Source organism: Balaenoptera ricei, chromosome 9 (assembly GCF_028023285.1).
Source record: "Balaenoptera ricei isolate mBalRic1 chromosome 9, mBalRic1.hap2, whole genome shotgun sequence".
Lineage (NCBI taxonomy): Eukaryota > Metazoa > Chordata > Mammalia > Artiodactyla > Balaenopteridae > Balaenoptera > Balaenoptera ricei.
In genome coordinates, this window is record NC_082647.1 from 59,183,529 (window position 1) to 59,209,027 (window position 25,499).

A 25,499-nucleotide genomic window follows, 5' to 3' on the forward strand; every position below is an offset into this window, starting at 1 on the left:
CAGGCAAATTCTCAACCACTGAGCCACCAGGGAAGCCCTATACACATCAGTGTATCTTTAAAAACTAATTTTCTTAATCCAAGCAAATATATCACTTTCCATTCTCGTTGATTTTTAATTAATTACTTCCTATGGCATATAAAATGCTAAGTTGTGACACTGCAAAAAATCAAAATTGGTCTTTAATTTTTTATGTTTTGGGGCTTTTCTTGGTAGAGTAAAATTTGGGATGGATTAATGGGAATGCACAAGTCAGTATGTGAAGGAATTAAACACTTGTAAACTACTGAGTTGAAAAACAGGTACAACCTTTCAAAGTTTAAAAAAATCCCCCTGAATGTAAAAAAGAAAATTGGTATTACTTAAGAACAAATCATGACCCTGCTTGAAAGTATCTCTGTGTAAACTTGTATAGAAAAAGATAATAAAAGCAGATAAATCTATCCCAATCCCAAACCAAAATTAACAAAAAGGCAGTCAACTCCCTAGAGAGGAATCTGTGTTTCTCTTGGTTGTGACACTGGTTACCAAGGTAGTGATTATATTTGAGAGGCCCCTGGCTAAAAATGCATTCTCCTGAAGACCTTCAGTGGAATCTAAATAAAACAGACTCTCATAATGTACTAAACTTGTGCTCCCAGTGTTCAGGCACCTGAACCTTAGCAAATGAAACCTCTCTTGTTGTAAAGCAAAGGCAAAAATCAAGGTAATTATTGAAAATTTTGGCTTCAAACTGCTTTTACCTCAACTCTTCAGAACAAAAAGTTAGAACATGTCCATCTGGTATCATTTAGAACCCTGTGATCCAGGCATAGGCATTGTAACTGGCAAGATAGCCAGTAGCCCACATGAATATTTGTGTGATTTAGAGGATATGAGTGCTGGTGTTGGGACTCACAGCATGTAAAGCACAAGCTTGATTTAAGGTCTCCCTCACGTCTTCATCCAGACACATTTGTGCAGTATATAAACTGCACAACTGTAAGAGGCAGCCCTTGCTTTGGATCTTGAGTATGCAGTGATGAGCAGAACAGGCCAATCAATACCGACAGAAAACAATAATTGGAATCTGATTACTAAAGGACTGTTATCATTAAAGGACAAATATCATATGATATTGCTTATATGCAGAATCTAAAAAAAAATGATACAAATGAACTTATTTATAAAAGAGAAACAGACTCACAGACTTAGAGAACAAACTGATAGTTACCAGGGGGGAAGGGTGGCAGGGGAGAGATTGGGAGTTTGGGATTGACATGTACACACTGCTATATTTAAAATGGATAACCAACAGGGACCTACTGTATAGCACAGGGAACTGCTCAATATTCTTTAATAACCTAAATGGGAAAAGAACTTGAAAAATAATAGATACATGTATTATATATGTATAACTGAATCACTTTGCACACAACATTGTTAATCAACTATACTCCAATGTAAAATAAAAATTTTTTAAAAATTTAAAAAATTTTAAAAACTACAATAATTTTAAGAGACTATTTTTTAGGGAAATAGGATTAGTTTTCAACACTATTCTTTGTGATCCATGCAATGTCATATAACCATAAGTTTCCTCAAAACTTAAATTAAAATATTATGCATTTATCAAAATAAATATTAAAATTTAAAAGGACTACAAAAAAATAAAGGACTACTAGTATTTAAACTAATTTGTCCAACATTTTAAGAACCTACTATGTGCCATGAAGACTGTGTAAGGAATACAAAGATGGGAGCTAAGAACTGCAAAAGAACTCTCAGCAGTAATGAATCCTTCAAACCCCTGCACTAAGAGACTTTACCAAACCAATCATGGCTTTTGGCAGCCTAAGGCTGCTTCCCTGGGACTACCCAGCCCTTCTTTTGAGTTCCTACCTAAAAAAGTTCAAGGCTATCAAAAGAATTCAATGTTTGTTCTAGCCAACACCCGACATTAGGCCCCAGCTACCACCCCTTCTTAGAACATTTACTAAAAAAAAAAAAACAAAAAAAGAAAGCTTACAACCATAAAACCTTCATCCATCTCTTTGAGATATATGCGTGTATAGCTCCTATCACCACGGAGTGTCTTTCTCAAGGACTGAAAGCCATTCCTTCAAAATGTAAACTTTAGAAAGGATAGGACCTCTGTCTCCCAATCTCTGTGGGAGGATATAATCCTAACTTCAATCATTGCTAGCCAGGAGATACAGCTGGCCTAACTGCATGTATACCAACTGACCCTCTTACCCACTTTTCTTAATTTTCCACTCCCTTGGCACTGCTTGAGCACTCCCCTTCCCTAATCCCTCATTATCCCTTTAAAATACTCAGTCACCTCTGCACAAATCGGAATGGAGCTCAGCTCTTTCCCTACTGTTAGTAGTTACTGAATAGACTCTGTTTTTACCACTTTAGCTAATGTTTGGCTTTATCTTTGATAGGTCTAAAGAAAATATTCTACCGTGAAAAATAAATATGTTCCAAAATGACAATATAATACAGAATAAATATGCTATGATAGTACTTTGATTAATTAAATTGAGAGTGTGTGATATAAAGCCTGCACATTGGTACAGATAATAATATAATATCTGAGAAGAAGGGAGATACCCATTGGGCAGAGGAGGAAAGCAATATGGAAGGAGAGGAAATTTATCTGGGCTTTATGAGTTTGGATTTGAACAAGGAAAATAAAGAGAATTTAATTTAGCACTGAAAAAGAAATTAAAAAAATATTTAACATTGACATAGCTTCATATTATTCCAGAAGACATAAGCATTATCATAACCATACCAATAAATTCCAAGATCCATAAAGGGAAAGATCTCATCTAATCCTTTTCATATCTGCATCATCAATGTATAAAATACAATGGTTTCAATAAAAATTCATTGACGTTAAAAACAAATGAAGTATTTTAAAAAGAAACTGAATATGTGAACTAAAAGGAAGCTCATGCAAACTTAATCAGAAATGAAAGAAGAGACATTACAACTGATGCCACAGAAGGAAAAAGAATCATGAGATTAGTATGACCAATGATATACCAACAAATAGGACAACTTGGAAGAAATGGATACTTCCTAGAAATATACAACCTACCAAGATTGAATCATGAAAAAATAGTCAGTTTGAAGAGACTATAAGTACTGTGGAAATGGAATCAATAATTAAAACCTCCCAACAGAGAAAAGTTTGGGACTAGATGGCTTCACTGGTGAATTCTACCAAATATGTAAAGAATTAACACCAATCCCTATCAAACTCTTCTGAAAAATTAAAGGTGAGGGAACACTTCCATACTCATTGTTTGAGGCTAGCATTACCCTGATGCCAAAGCCAGAAAAAGATACCGCAAGAAAAGAAAACTACAGGTTAAAACCCCTGAGGGATATAGATGCCAAAATCCTCAACAAAATACTAGCAAGCCAAATTTAACAGCACATTAAGAGCACCATACACTATGATCAAGTAGGCCTAGTCCCGGGATGCAAGGATGATTCAACATATGAAAATCAATTAACGTGATATGCTACATGAACAAAATAAAGTGTAAAATCACATGTCCATCTCAATAAATGCAATAAAAGCATTTGACAAAATCCTGTGCCCTTTCATGATAAAAACTCGCAACAAACTTGGGAAGTACGTCAACAAAAGAAAGGCACATGTGAAAAACCCACAGCTGACATTTTAATCAATGGTGAAAAATTTAAAGCTTTTCTTCTAATATCAGGAAGAAGGCAAGTATGCCCACTCTTGCTACTTTTATTCAACATAGTACCAGAAGTCTTAGTCAGTGCAATTAGGAAGGAAGGAAGGAAGGAAGGAAGGAAGGAAGGAATAAAGGAAGGAAGGAAGGAAGGATGGAAGGAAGAAAGAAGGAAAGAAGGAAAGAAGGAAAGAAAGAAAGAAGGAAAGAAAGAGAGAGAGAGAAAAAGAAAGAAAGAAAGAGAGGGAGGTAGGGAGGGAGGGAGGAAGGAGAAAGAAATAGAGAAAGAAAGAGAAAGAGAAAGAAAGAAAGAAAGAGAGGTAAGAAGGAAGGAAAGAGGGAAGGAAGGAAGGAAGGAAGGAAGGAAGAAAAGGTATCAAAATTGGAAAGGCAGAAATAAAATTGTCCTTGTTTGCAGACGACATGATCTTATATGTAGAAAATCCTAAAGACTTCATCAAAACACTGTTAGAACTAATAAATTCAATAATGTTGCAGAATACAAAAATCAACATTACATTATTTGAAAAGGAAATTAGGAAAACAATATCATTTACAATAGCACCAAAAAATAAAATACTTAGGAATAAACCTAAGGAGGTGAAAGATTTATATTCTGAAAACTAGAAAACATTGATGAAATAAACACGGGTCCAAAAAAATCACAATGGAAATTAGAAAATGTGAACTAAGGAAAATGAAAAGAGAACATAATAAAATTTGTGGGATGCAACTAAAGCAATTATTTAGAGGAAAATTTAGAGCTTTAAATCCTTACATGAGGAAAAAAAGAAAAGTCTAAAATCTATTATCCAGGATTCTCCATTAAGAAGCTATTAAAAAACAAAAAGGAGCAATATTAAGCCTAATGTAGGTTAAAAATGATAATAGTAAGAGCAGAAATCAGTAAAATAAAAAACAAAAAACAGAGAAAATTAATAAAACAGAAAGATGTTCTCTGAAGGGTAATAAAATTGCTAAAACGCTACCTGAACTGAACAATAACTAAAGAAAGATAACTCAGATTACTGATATCAGTATGTCTACTTGCCAGTAACTGTGAAGGATCTGACATTTTACCCAACTTGCAGACTAATGTTTTAGCCTGCCATAGTTTCATAGATGCTGTCATCCAAGACTCCTGGGTCAAAGCTTTATTACTCATGGCACAGCAAGTAGCATGACTATTAGCATATTTCCACCAATTTTCTTTGTCCTCAAATCTCACAGGGGTGAGGCAGATGGGCCCAGATGGATGTTTGAACATGCAGTTAGTTGCATTATAGAGGAGGGAACTCTAATCTTTTATGATGTGTAGTGTGCAATGGCTGCCCTTTGCTCCAGGAGGAGACATTATGTTTATTGTACTGGACAGTTGACATGCCTGCCTTTTGCTCTGGAAGGAGATATCATCTCTTTCTTCCAAAGCTACTTGCTGTACAAATATCCATTAAAGATAGTCCAGAAAAAAGTTCAGGTAGTAACTTGCTCACGATAAATGAAGAAACATGAGAAACCTATGAAGAACTGTCTCCCCAAACTGTTCTTAAGTACATGAAAAAAGGAAAGGCACAGACAAGAAAATATTTACAACACATATATGTGACACAGAATATATAAATAACTTCTGCTAATTGATAAAAATACAAATAACCCAATTTAAAAAATAAGCAAGAGATTTAAGTAGATATTTCACAAAAGATATCTGAACGGCCATTAAGTATATGAAAAGTTGTTCAACATCCTTAGACATGCAAATTAAATCCACAATTTGCTACTACTACATATCCATTAGAAAGGCTAAAGTTGAAAGCACTAATATTACTAAATGTTGACAAGTATGTGGAGCAACCAGAACACTCATATACTGCTGGTGGGGGTGTATGATAGTATACCCGTTTTGTAAATGTGTTTGGCAATTTCTAGTAATATTAAAAATACACCTACCCCATGACCCAGCAGTTTTATTGTTAGCTATGTAGCTAAAAGAATACACATGTCCAAAAAAGACTTATATAAGAATAACACTTGTAAAAAATATATAAATAATTATAATACTAGCCCAAATCTGGAAACATCCCAAATGTTCACTGACTAGTAAATGAGTAAACTGTGATATAATCATACACTGGACTACTACTGGCAGTTAAAAAAATAATAATACTGGTCCTACCAACATATGCAACAACATGGATGAATTGCAGAAATATTATGTTGAACAAGAGAAACCTGATACCAAAGACCACATACTGTATGATTACAATTTAACTAATTTCTAGAAGAGACAGAATTAATCTATAGTGACAAAAAATAGATCAGTGGATACTTTGGGGTTCAGGATAGAGTTTGACTTCAAAGAGCTCAAAGGATCCTTTTAGAGTAATTGAAACATTCTGCATCTTGATTATAGGGGTGTTTACCCAGTTGCATACATTTGTCAAAACTCATTAAACTGTACACTTAAAATCTGTGTATTTTATTGCATATAAATTATGCCTACATAGAGTTTATTGAGGATATAGTACAGTTACATAAAAGATGACTTGAAATAACAAACTTACAGGTAAAGACATTGTGAACGAAAAAATGTGGTGTTAGATTTGAATACAGTGAAACATACATTTATATATAATCATCTAGTATAGATGATTATACTAGATTCTATACAAAATAGAATGCAGTTTTTATCATCAATGTTGAAAAGGTATTAGTAATTATAAGACAATTCAGTAAGGTAGTTGGACACAAAATTAATATTTAAATCTTAATTGCTTTGCTATTTACAGTTTTAAAATGTAATGGTGGGGCTTCCCTGATGGCACAGTGGTTAAGAATCCACCTGCTGGGCTTACCTGGTGGTGCAGTGGTTAAGAATCTGCCTGCCAATGAAGGGGACATGGGTTCGAGCCCATGGGGTCCAGGAAGATCCCACAAGCCGCAGAGCAACTAAGCCCGTGCGCCACAACTACTGAGCCTGCGCTCTAGAGCCCGCGAGCCACAACTACTGAAGCCCGCGCACCTAGATCCCATGCTCCGCAACAAGAGAAGCCACTGCAATGAGAAGCCCGTGCACCACAACGAAGAGTAGCCCCTGCTCGCAGCAACTAGAGAAAGCCTGCATGCAGCAACGAAAACCCAACGCAGCCAAAAATAAATAAATTTATAAAAAATAAATAAAATAAAATGTAATGGTGAATATTCCATACAAAGTAAGCACACATAAGCAAAAACACTCAGGACTACACTTGAAAGGAAATGTAAAGGACACATATAAAAATATTTTGTAATTCCGCTGTGGAACACAAGATATACTTGAATAGTATGGCTGTCTTGGTTGACTGGTGCTATATAACAAACGACTCCAAAACTAGGTGGCTTAAAATATTTACTTATTTGTAGATTTGCTGGGGTTTAGCTGGCCTGGGAGGAGCTTGCCTGGGCAGCTCTTCTCCCTATAATTCTTCAGGCTGGCTAGGGTACTTTATGTTGTAGCAACTGGGATGGATCTGCTCTACATATCTCTATCCTCCTGTTTGGACCCTAACAGATGGATAATGTTCTCCTAATACTAGTGGTAAAGGCAGTTTCATGACTCAAGAGGATTTCAAATTCTGCTTATGTTACTTCTGCTAATGTACCTTTAGCCAAAGCAAGTCTTCATGTTCGTGGCCAAAGTCAATGGGCAGGAAAAAGTACTTCTCCTATGGAGGAGAAGAAGGGAAGAAGGAACTGCAAAGTCACTTGGAAAGGCTGTGTTATGGACTGGATGTGCCCACCACCCCCAAATCCCTATGTTGAAGCCCTAAGTCCCAATGTAATGGCATGGGGATGAGGATGTAGGGATTAGGGAGGGAATTAGATTTAGATATGATCATGAGGGTGGAGATCCCATGATGGGATTTGTGCCCTTATAAGAAGAGGAAGAGACATCAAAGCTTCATCTCTCCACCACAGCAAAAAGGCAGCCTCCTTCCTGCCGGGAAGAGAGCCTTCACAAGAACTGAATCTGCTAGCACCTTGGACTTCCCAGCCTCCAGAATTGTGAGAAATAAACGTCTGTTGTTTAAACCATAGTCTTCGGTATTTTGTTACAGCAGCCCAAGCTGAGACAGGTTGTCACTGAAGGGATAGGTGAAGAATTGGACAAATAATGCAAGTTACCAAAATCATACCTCGATTTTGGATAGAGTCAGTAATTATGGTGATTTTTAAACATTTACACAAACTCTTTGACACAAACTAATTCTTTGACTTCTCCCATGAAGAAGAGGCTATGATTCCTCCACTTGACCCTGGGGAGCCTTTGTCCATGAATAGAATGTGCCAGGAAAGAGGCTACATGAATTCTGAGGCTTTGTTAGCAAGGGCTGTGCTTTTAAAAAAATGCCTCAGTACTTCAGAATTATTGTGCTAAATAAATTTGTTAATTTGCATAATGTGTTAGTACACATGTTTTTATTAGCGTGACTAAAATGTATCCAATAATTAACACCTACAGTTGTGCTTACCTTTACATTTCAAAAATTGTTTTATATAAAATCCATAAACAAATTCAAAAATAGACAAATAGACTTTTAGATTTGCTTCCAGCACTCAGCTTTCAAACCATATGAATCACAATAACTAAGAATAAAAATAAAACAATTGTGTAAGACCAATTTCTCCTGATTATTCTATAAAGAAGTTGTGAAGTGCTGGCTGGTGGCTGCACTGTTGGTATAAGGCCAAGCTAGGAATAGATGAAGTTAAGAAGGCCCAGTCCAGCCCAGCTGAGTAATAAGTTACACAGAGACAAATTCATTACATCACAGAGTCCTAAAGGTAGAGTCAGTGCAGAACCATGGAGCTGAAGTGGTCTTCTCCTAGACTGAAGCCCACCCAAAGTCCTTCATCTTCATTGTCTTAAGAAATACATTGGGGGCTTCCCTGGTGGTGCAATGGTTAAGAATCCGTCTGCCAATGCAGCGGACACGGGTTCGAGCCCTGGGCTGGGAAGATCCCACATGCCGCAGAGCAACTAAGCCCGTGCGCCACAACTACTGAGCCTGCGCTCTAGAGCCCGCGAGCCACAACTACTGAGCCCACGTGCCACAACTACGGAAGCCCGCGCGCCTAGTGCCTGTGCTCCGCAACAAGAGGAGCCACTGCAATGAGAAGCCCGCACACTGCAATGAAGAGTAGCCCCCGTTCGCCGCAACTAGAGAAAGCCCGCGCACAGCAACGAAGACCCAACAGCAGCCAAAAATAAATAAATAAATAAAAATTTTAAAAAAGAAAAAAAAAAAAAAAGGAACTACTCTGGGGTCTTGAAATGCAGCCAGTCTGCTCACACTGAAAAGCTGAATTCACAGCACCAGGAGTCAGCTGGCCAGGACATGTGTGAGACCAAATGAGGGGAATATTGCTAAATGGTGTTTGTATGTTGTACAGAATTAAGGTGGCTGCAAGCAGAGCATCCATAACTAAATTGATAGAGAAAACACATAAGCAAAGCTTGAAGTAAAACTGATGAGCAAAAGAATGTGAGGTGGGTGGGTAGAAATTGACAACAGCAATTAAATTTGCAGGAATCATAGCAAACATATTGGATTTTTTTTTTTTTAAACCAGGACCAAGACATGTTGTTCATGAAATGGAGAGCACTTATAAGTGTTGAATGCAGAGACTATAGCTTCCCAGGAGAACAGCATGACCTTTCTATGTCTGCTTGTTCCTCTAAATCACAACATGAGACTATATCTACCACCTATTTTCTCTCTCAGTCCAAGCTCTTCTTCCAATTTGAAACAACTTCTTCACTCCTGCTGTCACTACAAGGACTTCCTCTACCTAGTTATCTGGTCCAAATCTCCTGGATTGAGCTCTGCTCAGTTTAATCAATCTCTCACTTGCTTTAACATTTTCCACCAATTAGCACCCATTTTCTTGTCGCTTTGTAAGTATGCCCGACAGTTATTAATGTGTGGGTTCTGTAACTTTGACTAGATTCTAAACTCCTAAAGATGAACATCCGATTTTTTCCCAGCTTTACTGAGGTATAATTGACATAATGTTGTGTAAGTTTAAAGTGTACAATGTGTTGATTTGATACATCTATATACGGCAATATGATGGCCACTGTAGCATTAGCCAGTGCCTCCATCACATAATTACCATTTCTCTTTTGTTGTGAGAACATTTAAGATCTAGTCTCTTAGCAACTTCGAGAAATAAAAATATTGTTGACTATAATCACAATTTTGTACAGTAGATCTCCAGAACTTATTCATCTTCTACCTGGAAGTTTGTACCCTTTGACCATTATCTCCCTAATTCCTCTGTCCCTGTTAACCACCATTCTACACAGATAAGTCATATAGTATGTCTTTCTCTGACTTAACTCACTTAGCACAATGCCTTCAAGGTCCATCCATCTTGACTCAAAAGGCAGGATTTCCTTCTTTCTCGTGGCTGAATAATATTCCATTATATATGTCTATATCCATTCATCCATTGACAGACAAGTTGTTCCCTTATCTTGACTGTTGTGACTAATGCTGCAATGAACACGGGAGTGCAGATATCTTTTCAATATCTTATTTTCATTTCCCTTCAATATATACCCAGAAGCATTGCTGAATCATGTGGTAATTCTACTCTTAATGTTTTTAAGGAATCTCCATTCTGTTTTCCATAGTGGCTGTACCAATTTACATTCCTACCAATTTACATTCCTACCAACACTGCACAAGTATTCTCTTTTCTCCACATCTTTGCCAACACTTGTTATCTCTTGTCTTTTTGATGATAGTCATTCTAACAAGTGTAAGGTAATATCTCATTGTGGTTTTGATTTGCATTTCCGTGATGATTAGTGATACTGAATATCATTTTATGTATCTGTTGGCCAGCTGTATGTCTTCTTTGAAAAAAAAATATTAGCAAATTGAATTCAACAGCACATTAAAAGGATCATACATCATGATCAAGTGGGATTTATCCTTGGGATGAAAGGATGGTTTGACATACATAAACCACATTAAATGTGATATCCACATTAAAAGAAAGAAAGATGAAAATCACATGACCATCTCAACAGATGCAGAAAAAGCATTTGACAAAATGAGGCATCCTTTCATGATAAAACCCTCAACAAATTGAGTATGGAAGGAACATACCTCAACATAATAAAGGCCCTATGGGAAAAGCCACACACTTCATACTCAATGGTGAAATTTTGAAAGCTTTTCCTCTAAGATCAGGAATAAGACAAGGGTACCCACTCCCACCATCCTTATTCAACAAAATACTAGAAGTCTTAGCTTGAGCAATCAGATAAGATAAAAGAATAAAAATTATCCAAATCAGAAGGGAAAAAGTAAATTTTTCTTTATTTGCAGATGATAGGATTTTATATATAGAAAATCCTAAAGACAATCAAAAAACTGTTAGAACTAATTAATGAATTCAGTAAAGTTGTAGGATACAAAATCAACATATAGAAATCAGTTGTGTTTCTATACACTAACAATGAAATATCTGAAAAATAAATAACCAAGTGAAAAGGGACTCAAATAGTTTATTATAAGTAAATGAGGACCCAGATGGAAAAGAGAGGGAGAGGGAAAATGAGGCAGAAACAATATTGGAAGTGATATCCAGGAATTTTCATAAACTAATGAAATATATAAACACCAGATGCAAGAACCTCAGGAAACTCCAAGCAGGATAAAAAAAGAAAACCACACATTATAGTGAAACTGCTAAAAACAAAAATGAGGAGAATCTCATAAAATCAGCCAGAGAAAAAGACCCATTGCATTGCAGTAATAGAAATAAAGCCGACAGATAACTTTGCAAAAGAAACATTGGAAGAAGATAACGGACAACTCTGAAGTGCTGAAAGAAAAAAAAAACTAATAATTTACAATTTTATATTCAGCAAAAATACCATTCAAAATGAAAGTGAAATAAAGGTGCCTATTGACAAACAAAAGCTGAAATACTTGTCAACACACCACAGTACAAGAAATGCTAAAATAAATTATTCAGGCTGAAATAAACTGATGTCAGATGGAAGCACAGAACTTCAGAGAGGAATGAAAAGTATCTGAAAAGATAAGTATGTGGGTGAATACAAAAGAATATTATCTGTTTAAATCATGAATAACATCAATGTCTTCTAGAATTTATAACAAATATAGAAGTGAAATATATGTTTGTAATCACATGAGGGCAGAAGATTGTTAAATATAGTTAAACTATTGAAAGGTTTCTGAATTATTCATAAAATGGTAAAATTACTAATATGACAGTCTGAAATAAGTTCAAGGATGACCTATAACGGGCAACATAACCACTTAAATATTAACACAAAGGGTATATCTAAAATGTTAGAAGAGATAAAATGGAATAATTTTTAAAATACTTGTTTAATACAACAAAAATGAAAAGAAGAAACAAATTAGAGCAAAAATAAATGGAAGAAAAATTGAAAACAAATAGCAAGATGACAGACTTAAATCCAGCTATACCAGTAATAATATTGAATGCAATAGTGATGAAATACTAAAATTAAGAGAAGATAGTGAGGTAGATTTTTTAAATGGCTCAATATATTCTATTCACAATAGACACACTTAAAAATATGAAAATTGATAGAATGAAAGAAAAAGAATGAAAAAATATGTACCATGGAAATGTTAACCAGGAGAAAGCTGATGTGGCTATGTTATATATGACAAAGTAAACTTTGATACAAGTAGTATTACTAGCACTAAAAGTGGACATCTGATGATAAAAAAGTCAATTCACTAAGCATAAAAATACTCATTTTATTTCCATCTAATTATGGTAACAAGATATATAAAATAAAAATTGACAAAACCAAAATGGACAAATAGACGAATCCTTAGTCAGAGTAGAAGATATTAACACAATTCTCTTAGCAATTATTAGAACAAGCAGACAAAAACATCATAAGGATATGAAAAGTTTGAACAATACTATTAACCAATTTGACCTAAATGACATGTTTGGATTACCACATACTACAACTGCAGAATACATTCTTTTTAAGTGCATAAGAAACTTTACCAAAAATAGACCACATACTGGACCATAAAGTATGTCTCCAAAAATTGCAAAGGATTTAAATTGTGGAGTAATATATTTGAAATTGACAGCAGAAATAGAAACAGAAAATCCCCTAATGTATGTATTAACACCTTTCTAAACATCTCAATAGGTAAGAAGAAAAATCACAATGAAAATTAGAAAATATTTTGAACTAAACATAATGACATCTGAAAATATTTGAGGAATACAGTTAAGGGCATAGAGAGAAACTGCTTGCTTTAATTCATATATTAGAAAAATGAAAAATGGAAAAATGAAGTTTGCATCTCAAGAAGGTAGAAAGAGAATAAATTAAACCAAAAAATATTAAGAGGTAATAAAAGAATATAAGAAAATTAAATAGAAAGCAGACATACAATAGGGATAATCAGTAGAACTTAGTTTTTCGAAAATATTTTAAAAATTGAAAACCCCTTGGAAGACTGATCCTCAAATTATAAAAAATGAGAAAACACAAATTACACTATCAAGAATGGAAAGGGTGACATCACTACTGAAAGGGAGGGAGATATTTTACATGCATTTTTAAAAATCAGAGGATATTGTAAATTTAACAGATTAGATAAAATGAAAAAAAATTCCTTTAAAATGTAACTCAAAAAAACTAATATAAAAGGAAATAGGGGACTTCCCTGGTGGTGCAGTGGTTAAGAATCCGCCTGTCAATGCAGGGGACACGGGTTCGAGCCCTGGTCCGGAAATATCCCACATGCCACAGAGCAACTAAGCCCGTGCGCCAGAACTACTGAGCCTGCGCTCTAGAGCCCACGAGCCACAACTACTGAGCCCGTGTGCTGCAATACTCAAGCCCGCGCGCCTAGAGCCCTTGCTCCGCAACAAGAGAAGCCACTGCAATGAGAAGCCCGCGCACCGCAACAAAGAGTAGCCCCCGCTCGCCGCAACTAGAGAAAGCCTGCGCACAGCAACGAAGACCCAATGCAGACAAAAAAAGAAAGAAAAAAAAAAAAAAAAGAAAATAGAGGGGCTTCCCTGGTGGCTCAGTGGTTAAGAATCCGCCTGCCAACGCCGGGCACACGGGTTCGAGCCCTTGTCCTGGAAGATCCCACATGTCACAGAGCAACTAAGCCTGTGTACTGCAACTACTGAGCCTGAGCACCTAGAGCCCATGCTCCATGACAGGAGAGGCCACTGCAATGAGAAGCTCATGCACTGCAACAAAGAGTAGCCCCCGCTCTCTGCAACTAGAGGAAGCCCGCACACAGCAACAAAGACCCAACACAGCCAAAAATAAATAAATAAAAAAAAAATTAAAAAAAAAAAGGAAATAGAAAATCTGAGTAATCATTTTTTTCCCTATTAATGTAACTGAAACCTTCCCACAGTGAAAACTCCAGGTCAAGATGATTTCAAAGGCAAATTATTTCAAAGGCAAATTATTCCAAATATTTAAGGAAAAAATACTATGAATCTTATGCACATTCTTTGACACAATGGAGAAAAATGAAAGACTTCACAATCTGTTCTATGAATCTAGCATAATTCTGATAGCAAATTACCAAATTCTTACAAGGGCATCACAAGAAAGTAATATTATAGGCAATATCTCTCATGAACATGAATTTTGAAATGCTGAGCAAAATATTACCAAATAAGTCTAGCAGTGAATATGTATGAATATATACGAATTATATATAACCACTATATATATATATATATATATACATATATAGTTGTTTTACATTACAATTGATTTTTATTTCAGGAATGCAACATTAGTTTAACATTTGAAAACCAAATAATATAATTTGCCACATTACCGAAATAAATTTTAAAAATCACATCAGCATTTCAATAGATAGAAAAAACAACTTAAAAAAAATTAAACTTCCATTCACGTCATAATTATTCCTCTCAGGAAGGAAGGAACAGAATAGAACTTCCTTAATCTGAAAAAGGGTATCTAGAAAAACCCATTTCTATCATTATACTAAATGGAGATACAGAGAATACTTTTTCCCCAAAATCCAGAACGAGACAAACTGAATATAAGCACAATTCTATTCAATATTGTGATGGAGGTCTTAGTCACTACTGCAAGATCCGTTCCACCCCCCCCCCCAAAAAAAGACGGGGGCAGGGGGAGAAAAAAGATTAAAACAAATACTCTACAAAGAAACTGTTAAATGAGTAAGTGAATTTAGAAAGGCTGATGGATACAATTAATATACAAAATATATACAAATCTACAAAAATCAACTGGATATCTATACGCTACTAACAAACTTTTGGATTTCTATATAATAGCAATAAATTAGTGGAAAAAAGAAATTTGCAGATATCACTTATATTAGAATTTTTAAAACATCAACTACTTAGATATAACCTATGAAGATATGAAAAGCTTCTTCACTAGAAAGTATGAAATACTGACAAGTTTTTAGTATCTATATTTATTTGTATTGTCTGAAAATAGGCATGAGCTTTGTAGGGCAGGAATAGATTATATACCTATAGCACTAACCATATCAATTCCCATTTGCCCCAATTCTTTTCTCTTCTGGAAAAGAAACAGATTAGATGTTACCCTACCAGTACTGCGGTCTGTCCTGTAGGCTAAAGAACCATAAAAATATGAATCTGGAAGTTTAAATAGGAGAGGGATAGCTTTCCCTTCTGAGAGAGTCGAGAAGACATAGTTCCCTATTGTAAACAGTCCTTGAGAGGAGAAAGGGAATGATTCTGGGCTATTACCTTTTAGAATGTAAATAAAAGTCTTTAGGGGAAGATAAGACAAGCATCTTTGAGTTTATAATCAAGATTTTTATCTCCCTGGCTCCAGGACCAATCCCCTTGAAATAAAAACATACCTCTGTGAAAGTAAATCTCTTAAGTTCTCACTATCTGTTTGGTTATCATTTCATTTCCAAGGCTTATGTTTTAGCCAGGTTTCAGTTTTCTTTGCCTCAGAAAGCCCTAACTACGCGGGCGGTGGGGAGGGGGGGGGGGGCGAGAAAGAAAAAGGAAAGAAAAGGAAAAAAAAGAAAGAAAAAAAGTTCTCCATAGCTTTGTCAATACTACTCAAATAAAAATTTTTTGATATCTGAATAAATATCCAGACAATATTTTTAAGACCTTAGTTATTTGCAAAATTATCTAAGTATTCAATTCAATTGAACTCAATTCAATATAATTCCAATAAATATTTCAGAAGAAAACTTCCACAGGAAATTGAAAAGCTGATTTTAAAATGTATGGGAACCCATAAAGATCTAGAATACTCAAGAAAATTTTGAAAACAACAAAGATGTAAGGCATACAGTAATAGATTTTAAGACTTACTAGAAATTTGTAACAATTAAGAAATGTTATATTAGTGAAAGGGATAGACAAAGAATCAAATGCAATAGAAAAGTGTACAGAAACACACCATACATACACGAGCAACTGATTTAAGACAAATAGATTCATTTCATTTAAATTTCAAAAGTGAAAAGACTGTCTCTCCTGTAAATGGTGCTGGACCAATTGGATATCCATATTGGAAAGCCCCAAATTTAAAAGATAAAACAGTAATGCTTCCGGAATATAACATAGAATACTTTCATGACATTGGAATAAGCAATATTTCTTAAACAGAACACAAAACCCAGTAAATTAATTAAATGAATAAATATTAAGTGACCAATATTATTATTAGTCTTCAGGGAAATGCAAATTAAAACCACAATGAGAGAATATCTCATACTCATTGTAATGGTTAAAATATTTAAAAAAAAAATCTGTAGAGCAAATGTTGGTGAATGTGGAGTAACTGGAAGTCTCATACGTTGCTGATGGAAGGAAAACTATTTAACCATTTAAGAAAACTATTAATGTCTAGTAAAGCTAAACCTACATCTATCTTATGATGGAGGAACATACAACAGTTCCAGTCCTAGGTATCTATTTATGAAAAATATATGCACAAGAATGTTCAAAGCAATTTTGTTCATCATAGCCTCAAACTAGAAGTAACCCAAATGTCTATCAACTGGGGAATGGATACATATATTTTGATTAATTCATACAATGGAATACTACAGAGTAATACATAATGAATGCGTTACTAATAAATACAACCGCTAACATAGACTTTACGTTGATAAAAAATATGCTGGACACAAAAGTGTACATACAGTGTGATTCCATTTACATGCAATTCAAAAAACAGACGAAAGAGATGGTAATAGATGTCAGAAGAATGCTTACCTCGGTTGGGGATACTAACTGAGAAGGGATATGAGGGAACTTTATTGGAGTGTTCTATATCTTGCTATAGTTGGTAGTTTCTCAAGTGTGTACATATATTAAAAAAATCATTTAACTCTGCCTTTAAAATTAGTGAACTTTTGAACATTTTTGAGTATATATTACAAGTGAGATGTAAAAAATGAGGAGTATTTTTATTTGTTGAGAAGTATATGAGCTTTTTTGAGCATGTTTTATGTGAGACACAAGGGGATTCTCAGAAGGAAATACAGTTGTTTCTCTTTATTCATGGTAATGTTCTAAAATATCCTCATGAACATTGCATTGGCAGACACTGAACCATTGCTCCTAGGAGAAATATAAGATTAGGTTCCTGCTAACATCTGGTCATATTTTTGTCAACTGATCAATATATAACTTTGTTTTATGCATATTGCTGCTTAAAGACACCTTATTTAATATACGTTATTGATTCATTAACATTGAACTTGCAGCCAACAACACTATAACTCATGCCTGCACAAAGCTTATCTAGAACATATACATTCTTCATAAGGCACATCACAACCTTCTTCTGCTTAGGAACAGTAGACCACACTTCAGCACTATGCTTAGGGGCCATTTAGAACAGCAAAATCACCAAACCCCCTCCCCACCCCTACACACACACAAATGAGCATAAGATGTGGCATTAAATAGACTGCAAAAACAAGAGCTGAAACAAGAGGGCACAGCAACACTTTGTTTAACCTCATCTGGGAAAATTCATGTCAGACAACTCAAAATTTTCACCACTCTATGCATGTCCATGAATGACCACAGAAGTGATGCAAGTATTGATTTGGGGGTAGTGAGTAGACAAATTTGCAAATATGGAATCCATGAATAATGAGGATTGAGTATAACTAGGAGGCTGTAAGACCCATAAATCTTTCATCAATTCTCAAATTTAGGAATAATGTCCCTTATTGGGAAATTGATTTGGAAGATATCTAGGTAGATATAGCAGGAAGTGTGTAGAAAATATCAAGGCAGAACTAAAAGTAAGAATAATAAAGCAAAACTGGACCTTTGGCCATTGGTTACACAGAGCAATAAGAACAGGAGATACCACTGAAAGAAATAATAAGGATGTAAAATGTATTGTGTAGTCTCCCAGAATCAACTAAAAACTTAAACTCATCTCTTTTGCTCCTTTCTACGTGTTTTCTTTTCTTTTTTTTTCCCTTTCCAATTGCTTTTATTTATTTTTAATTGAGGTATAGTTGATGTACAACATTATGTAAATTTCAGGTGTACAACATAGTAATTCACAATTTTTAAAGGTTATGATCAATTTATAGTTATTATAAAATCTTGGCTATATTCCCTGTGTTGTACAATATATCCTTGTAGCTTATTTTATACCTAGTAGTTTGTACCTCTTAATCTCCTACCCCTATCTTGCCCCCACCTTCCCTCTCCCCACTGGTAACCACTAGTTTGTGGCACATATATACAATGCAATAGTACTCAGCCATAAAAAGAAACGAAATTGAGTTATTTGTAGTGAGGTGGATGGACCTAGAGTCTATCATACAGAGTGAAGTAAGTCAGAAAGAAAAACAAATACCGTATGCTAACACATATATATGGAATCTAAAAAAAAAAAAAGGTTCTGATGAACCTAGGGGCAGGACAGGAATAAAGACACAGACGTAGAGAACGGACTTGAGGACACAGGGAGGGGGAAGGGTAAGCTTGGATGAAGTGAGAGAGTAGCACTGACATATATACACTACCAAACGTAAAACAGATAGCTAGTGGGAAGCAGCCGCATAGCACAGGGAGATCAGCTCGGTGCTTTGTGTCCACCTAGAGGGGTGGGATAGGGAGGGTGGGAGGGAGACACAAGAGGGAGGGAATATGGGGATATATGTATACATATAGCTGATTCACTTTGTTATAAAGCGGAAACACAACATTGTAAAGCAATTATACTCCAATAAAGACATTAAAAAAAACAAACAACCTGATGCATTGATTACATGGAGCTGCCTGCCTTGTCTTTCTGTTCTCAAGATACCCTTCTCAGTTCAGTGGGTACTTTTTGTTTCCTCTGTCCTCCAACAACTACTATCTCAAAAGTTGCTTCTGGAATGTAGCAGAGGGAACAAAATAGTTTTGGAGAGTTTCATATCAGCAATAAATGCTTCAACAGAGAAATGAGATATATATATTCTCATAATCATTGGCCAAATCTAGTTAAATAACCTCATCCAACCAAAAGAGGGCTCAATATTTGTTAAGGACATTTGTGGTTATGTTTATGAAGGATACTGTTCCATAGTTTCCTTTTCTTGTAACAGCCTCATGAAATGAGTTGATGAAAGTTTCTTCCTCTATTTTCTGAGAGATGTACAGAATTAGGATTATTTTACTCTTAAATGTTTATTAAACTTACTGTTGATCCACTTTGAGCCTGGAGTTTTCTTTATACAGTTGACCCTTGAACAACACAGGTTTGAACTGCATGGGTCCACTTATATGTGAATTCTTTCCAGTGAACATATTGGAATTTTTTTTTAGATTTGTGACAATTTGAAAAAACTTGAGGAAGAATTGCATAGCCTAGAAATATCAAAAAAAATTGAAAAAAAAAGGCATGTGGTGAATACATAAAATATATGTACACACTCATCTATTTTATCATTTACTATAAAAAAATAAACAAATCTGTTATAAAAAGTTAAAATTTATCAAAACTTATACAAACACTCATAGACTTACATCAAGCCATTCACCACTGAGAAAAACAAAGAAATGTAAATATATAGTGTTAAATCATAACTTCATAAAATTAACTATAGTACATACTGCACTACTGTAATAATTTTGTAGCCACCTCCTGTTGCTATTGTGGTGAGCCAAGTGTTGTGAGTATCCACTTAAAACACAGTGTGTGGCTAATCATCTCCATGTGAGCAGTTCATCTCTCTACTAAATTGTGTATCACAGTAAAAAGTCCTCTCTCGTGATTTTCCTATATTTTTCATCGTGTTTGGTGCAATACCATAAACCTTGAATGACACCATGGGACCCATACGAAGTACCACAAATGATGCTGAAAGTACTCCCAAGAAGCAGAGAAAAATCATGACATTATAAGAAAAAGTTGAATTGCTTGATATGTACCATAGATTGAGGTCTGCAGCTACAGTTGCCCACCATTTCAAGATAAATGAATCCAGTGTAAAGACCATTGTATAAAAAAAAGAAAGAAAGAAAAAGGAAAGGAAATTTGTGAAGCTGCTGCTGCAACTAGGCCAGCAGGTGTGAAAACCTTGCACTTTTTGCAAAATATCTTTTTTATCTCATATTGAAAATGCAGATTTATGTGGGTACAGGATTGCTATAAGAAAGGCGTACCTATAGACTCTAATATGATTTGAGAAAAAGTGAAGTCATTATGTGACAACTTAATGCAAAAGAAAGGTGAAGAATCTAAAGCTGGAGAATTAATGCCAGCAAAGGATAGTCTGGTAATTTTAGAAAGAGGTTTGGCTTAAAAAAAAAGTCAAAATAACAAGAGAAGCAACTTCTCCCCATCAAGAGGCAGCAGACAAGTTCCTAGATGCCATTAAGAAACTCACTGAGGAGAAAGGTTACCTGCCTGAATAGGTTTTTAATGCAGAAAAAGGTGTCCCATTCGTGGGAAAAAAAAAAAAAAAAAAAAAAGCCATGAAAGACATTTAATAGTAAAGCAGAGAAGCAAGCACCAGGATTTAAGGCAGGAAAGGATAAGCTAACTCTACTCATTTGTGCAGATGCAGTCCCGTTTAAGATCAGGACTGCCCTTATCTATAAAGCTGTTAACCCCTGAGCCCTGAAGGGAGAAGATTAAACACCAACTGCCAGTCTTTTGGTTGTAGAGCAAGCAGCCCTGGACAACGAGAACCCTTTTTCTGGACTGGTTCTATGGCTGCTTTGTCCCTGAAGTCAAGAAATACCTTGCCAGGGGCTTCCCTGGTGGCGCAGTGGTTGAGAATCTGCCTGCCAATGCAGGGGACACGGGTTCAAGCCCTGGTCTGGGAAGATCCCACATGCCACGGAGCAACTAGGCCCGTGAGCCACAACTATTGAGCCTGCGCGTCTGGAGCCTGTGCTCCGCAACAGGAGAGGCCGCGATAGTGAGAGGCCCGCGCACCGCGATGAAGAGTGGCCCCCACTTGCCGCAACTAGAGAAAGCCCTTGCACAGAAACGAAGACCCAACACACCCATAAATAAATAAATAAATAAATAAATAAAATTTATTTAAAAAAAAAAAAAGAAAGGGACATTGTGGATTTAAAAAAAAAAAGAAAGAAATACCTTGCCAGTAAGGGACTGCCTTTTAAAGTTCTTTTCATATTGGACTATGCCCTTGGCCACCCAGAACCCCAAGAGTTCAACACCAAAGGCACTGAAGTAGTCTACTAGCATCCAAACACAGTGTCATTAATTGAACTTCTAAATCAGCGGGTCATAAGGACCTTTAAGGCTCATTATACACAGTACTCTGTAAAAAACTTTGTCAACGCTATGAAGAGAACCCTTTCATGATAGAGACAGTATCATGAAAGTCTGGAAGGATTACACCACTGAAGATCCCATCGTTGTTATAGAAAAAGCCATGAAAGCCATCAAGCCGAAAACAATAAATTTCTGCTGGATAAAACTGTGTCCAGATGTTGTGTGTGACTTCACAAGATTTACAAAAGAGCCAGTCAAGGAAATCATGAAAGGTATTGTGGTTATGGCAAAAAAGAGAGGGGCTGTGTGAAGGGTTTCAAGATACAGATTTTGGAGAAATGCAAGAACTAATATACACCACACCAGATGAATTAGCAGAAGACGACCTGATGGAGATGAGCATTTTCAAACCAGTGCTCGGTGATGAGGAAGAAGATACAGAAGAAACAGTGCCAGAAAACAAATTGACATTAGACAATCTGGCAGAAGGGTTCCAATTATACAAGACTGCTTTTGACTTCTTTTACAACATGACATGGGTACTGAAGCTAAAGCAAACAGTGGAAGAAGCCTTGATACCATATAAAAACATTTTTAGAGAAATGAAAAATCTGAAGCATTTTTAGAGAAATTACAATGTATTTTCATAAAGTTACCCTAAGCGTGCCTGCCTCTCCTTCCACCTCCTCCACCTCTTCTGCCTCTGCCACCCCTGAGACAGCAAGACAACCCCTCCTCCTTGTCAGCCTACACAACGTAAAGATGACAGGATAAGGAACTTTATGATGATCCACTTCCACTTAATAGTAAATAATCCTCATGTCATACAGTTAATAAACTTATCTGTTGTGTATGTGAAAATTTAGTAACTGCATGGCAAGATCTGTTTTTGTGTCATCATCATCAATGTCACTAGAGTGTTCATCTTCTTGAACAACGTGTGCAAGACTTGTATTGAAGTGAACAGTCTATCCTTGCATAGGCACAGGGCAAGTGATATTTAATATAAAGTTAACAATGTGTTACTTTCCTTACTGTTTTGTAAGTTTGCTTTTAAAGAATTACACTACTATGTAGTATGCCTCTTTCTTGTAATTGGAAAAACTACATATCAGCCTATCATCATAGGTAAGTCTTTTTAAAAAAAAATCTAACGATGTTTCCAATATTTTATTATGAATATAACTAATACTGTATACCATAAAAATTTTATAATGATACATTCATTAGCATATAGGCTAGGTTACCATGAAGCACTCATATCGATTACACTAGGCTATCATAAAACAATCATATTGCTGCTTGTTAGCAATGAATGAATCATTATAGCTGCAAATAAATATGAATTTCTTTCACATTATCTTTTCATTTTTGATGTCTAATGTTAGTAATACATACAACATCTACATTGTTTTGTATCATGTAAGGCAGTATTGATGTAGGTACTGACAGACAACTTATCTTGTAAGCAGACAAAAACTTAATGGTGTCAATAATTACAGTACAGTACTGTAAAAGTGTTTTCCTTAATAACATTTTCTTTTCTCTAGCTTACTTTATTGTGAGAATGGAGTATATAATACATATAACGTACAAAATATGTGTTAAACAACTATTAATGTTATTGGTAAGGTTTCTGGTCAACAGTAGGCTATTGATAGTTAAGTTTTGGGGGAGTCAAAATTTATACGTGAGTTTTCTAATGTGAGGGGTGTTAGGAACCCTAACCCCGACATTGTTCAAGGGACAACTATACTTAAAAGATAAAAGCAATCAGATTTTCTATTTTTTTCTCAAGTCAGATTTGGCATTTTATGTCTTTTGAGGAACCTGCCCTTTTAATATAAGCTGTTGAATGTATTGGTATAAAGTTGTTCATAAAATCCCCCTATTACTTTCTGTATCTACAGGATGTACAGATAGTTGGCAATTTTTATCTTCTTTTTCTTTTCAGATACTATGAATAGAATTTTATAAATTTTATTGTTCTTTTCAAAAAAAGCTTTTGATTTTACTTTTTCTATTATTTATACATCATTCTAAGATTTAGAATGAGTAAGAGATAAGTGATGTTCAGAGTCATAGTGACCCCACTACAGTGACCTGTGTTTGCAGACTGGGTTGAGTTATAAAACAAGGGGTTAGTCTAAGGAGCAGCTCCCAGTAGATCTGGAACCCTGAGGCTAGCATTGCAGGGTAAGCTGGAATTGCTGAGAACATCAGCCAGATTGAAAACTCCTGGAAGTTTCTCTTGAAGATATCGAAGGTGGCTAGTGGCTAGCACCAATGCCTGCGAAAGACCCATGTTTCTTAAACATTTGTTAAATAAATCTCCAAGGGCTGTGGATGACCTGGATGCTTAAGAGAAGGCATGACAAGAAAATGCTGGGCTGCACCAGCAGAGGACAGTAGAGCCAACAGGAACCCTACAATGACTGTCACCAGGGTGAGACAGTGGAGATGGGATATTGCCATGAAATCAAAGGGACCTGGGCAGCAGGTCACTGCAGCTGATTAAGTAGACATGCTCCAGAACACGCTGAAGATTTCTTATTCTGTGGCCAAAAACCTGGAATAATAAAAACTTCACTTAAACTTTGTGGGCAATGGGCTTACAAAAGAGGTCATTGATAACAGAACACTGGTATCAATGCAGATACTTATAACAGCAGGGAGATTTCTCTAGGGTTCCTGGTGGGATTCAAATCAAGTGATTAAATCAAGTGGTTTTTAATTTTTCCTGTTTTTATCTTATTTCCCTAACCAGAATCTAGAACACTACATTCATTTGTACCCTCTATGATGTAATCCTGGTTCATCATGTTCTGGGCAAGTGTACTGTTAATATATACGAATACAAACACACATACACACACTATCATCCTCCTACCTTTCAGCCAAGTTCACAAATTCTCTCTTTCATTTCACCATTTCCTCAGACATTTCCTCCATATGGTCCTATAGGGCAAAATCAGAAAAGTTTTAAGGCTGGGTAAAGATGGATGCTATGTGTATGTTTAGGGGTTGACATGACAGTAAATGATACTCTTACTCACTCCTGGATCCTCTTTGTTCTAAGATACCAGTGTTATTTTTCTTTAGCATTAGTGTAGATAATGTGAATTGACTACATTTGTGAAATAAAAGGAGAAACTAAGCAAAGGCTGCAGGGGAGATATTTAATTAATAAATTCACAAAAATCAACATTGTAATAAAACTGTATAAATATTTAGCTAAATTGGAAAACTGTTATGTGTGTTCCCAGCATGCAATTTGGCATTATAACAAATCACAAGAAAAACCATGTCTTTGTGAAATAAGCAAATGTGAAATGAGTAAAACTATACAAGGCTGTTTGCTAGCTCTAAAACAATTGTTTACTTGCATTTTTCATGAAGGCTGTTTAATTAACTATGCTTGATATCTTGGGTTGCATGTTATCTTCTATGTCTTAGTGCTGAGAATGTTTCATATCTGAGAGCTCTGTACTGCATATTCTGAAAATAAAGCTTGGAAGATAATTTTGACTGTTTTTGAGTGATTAATTTTATTGCCAGAACTATCTGACCATTTACCAAATGTTCTTCTGTCCAGTCACCTCTATCTTTGTCCAGTCACCTCTATCTTTCTAAAACATTTTAAAGGAAAAAAATGGGATCTCCACGAACTTTTTGGACTGATATTGCAAAAACTTGGTAATTTAACTATATATCTTGATTGTATAATACTTCTTACACTAATACAGGACTTAGAAGGACAGAGGAAAGAAAAAGGCTAAATAGACTGTTTATGTTCTAACAGCAATATAATGATATTGAAAGTCAAGAAGTCATTAGTTCTGCTGCCTTTTTCCCCTTATTTCTCTACATAGCCACAGCAAACCTAGGAAGTCTTTTACTCTGTGATCAGTTTTTAACTTGGAACCCTGGTTATATCTGTCAATATCTGTCATTCTGAGCCTGTTTTTCCAATCTTGATT

General features: G+C 35.5%; 1 long non-coding RNA gene across 1 annotated transcript in view; it reads right to left on the reverse strand.

Annotated features, from left to right (window-relative positions):
• The window catches only part of LOC132371991 (uncharacterized), a 59,162-nt gene extending 39,571 nt beyond the window's left edge, over positions 1 to 19,591 (reverse strand). Inside the window, exon 1 of the long non-coding RNA XR_009505053.1 lies at positions 19,471 to 19,591. This is a non-coding gene — a long non-coding RNA (uncharacterized LOC132371991). The remainder of the gene's footprint in view (positions 1 to 19,470) is intronic.
• Between the last annotated feature and the right edge of the window lie 5,908 nt (positions 19,592 to 25,499).